General features: G+C 32.8%; 1 non-coding gene across 1 annotated transcript; it reads left to right on the forward strand.

Annotated features, from left to right (window-relative positions):
- Positions 1-1,172: 1,172 nt before the first annotated feature.
- Positions 1,173-1,245, forward strand: TRNAK-CUU (transfer RNA lysine (anticodon CUU)). The gene has a single exon. It is a non-coding gene; the product is annotated as a tRNA-Lys (tRNA).
- The last annotated feature ends 287 nt before the right edge of the window (positions 1,246-1,532 follow it).

Raw genomic sequence — 1,532 nt, forward strand, 5'->3', positions numbered from 1 at the left:
TAAAAGAGTATTTCTGTAGGGCCATTTTATGACAATTGACAAAATTTTTTCAGCTGTTATGAATAACTCTTTCCATGTGGCTGCTTGACACAGAAGAACTGTATCATCAGCGAAGGTCACGATTTTACCATCAATTTCAATGTCACATAATTCGTTTATGTATATGAGGAATATTAGTGGGCCAAGTACACTCCCCTGTGGGACTCCGTACGTGATTAAAAGTGGTTCACATGTCTTATTGTCAATTTTAACTTGTTGTGTTCTGTCAGACATGAAACTTTTCACTAATTAAAATTCTACTCCATTAATGCCAATGTTTTTTAGCTTCTTAAAAGTTGTTTGTGCGAAATTGTATCGAAGGCTTTAGATAAGCTCAAATAGATTGAAATAACTTTTTTCTGGCATCTAAATTATGTGTAATAAACTCGGTTACCGTGGCAATTGTGTTTTCTGTGATGCTATTTTTTCTAAAGCCATGTTGGTTAACTGAGAGTATTTGCATGTTTTCCAGATAATGTTGCAGCTGTTCTTTTATTGCTTTTTCAAGAATTTTTGACAATGTGTTTAATAGTATAATGGGTCTGAAGTTGTTAACATTATTTGTAGGTCCTGATTTATGAATAGGAATAACCAGACCCTTTTTTAGGATGCTCGGAAAAATTCCTTCTTTCAGGCTAAGATTAATAACGTAAGTTAGTGGAGTAATATATAACCTGTGATTACTTTTAGTGGATGATTAAATAAAATACAAAAAAAAAATTTTTTCAACAAATTACTTTATTAAATAGTTATTTCGAGCGATTGGCGTCATATATATAAACTTACCATATTATTTAATAAATATGGAAACATATGACACTGCTTATTGTGCTTATCTTACCTTACCGCTGTTTAAATCCAATGAATCCACCGTTTATCCCAAATTTACAGATTCTATAAATGTGGCACACTACGACAAGCTATCCAAGAATCGCTTAAAACGTTTTTGCAAACTTGGCATAATATGACAAGTTTCCAAAAACGTTTTGTGCGATTCTTGGCATATTTTGCCAAGTTTGCAAAAACGTTTTGACTGATTCTTAACATATTATACCAAGTTTGCAAAAACGTTTTGAGTGATTCTTAACATATTATACCAAGTTTGCAAAAACGTTTTGAGTGATTCTTGGCATGCCCGGCTAGCTCAGTTGGTAGAGCATGAGACTCTTAATCTCAGGGTCGTGGGTTCGGGCCCCACGTTGGGCGCCATTTGTAACAAGTAATCTTACCTGTATTTAATACTTCTCTAAAAGGAACTCAAGATATATGTGGGTAGATTAAATGCTTGCACCAGTAATAAAACTCTTATAGCAAATATAAGATTTATTTTATAAAATGCGGTTTCTAAACACATAGCTCTAGGAAATAATAAAAGAAACAAGAGACTCAATATAAAGGTTATATATCAAAGCGTGTCGAGACAGAAATTCTCGATAGTTAAAAATGCAAGTCATGTCAGTTGAAGATTTTACAAAGAATAAATGATGCTATAA

The sequence above is a fragment of the Hesperophylax consimilis genome, chromosome 20, assembly GCF_061612785.1.
Source record: "Hesperophylax consimilis isolate HC1 chromosome 20, BYU_Hcon_1.0, whole genome shotgun sequence".
Lineage (NCBI taxonomy): Eukaryota > Metazoa > Arthropoda > Insecta > Trichoptera > Limnephilidae > Hesperophylax > Hesperophylax consimilis.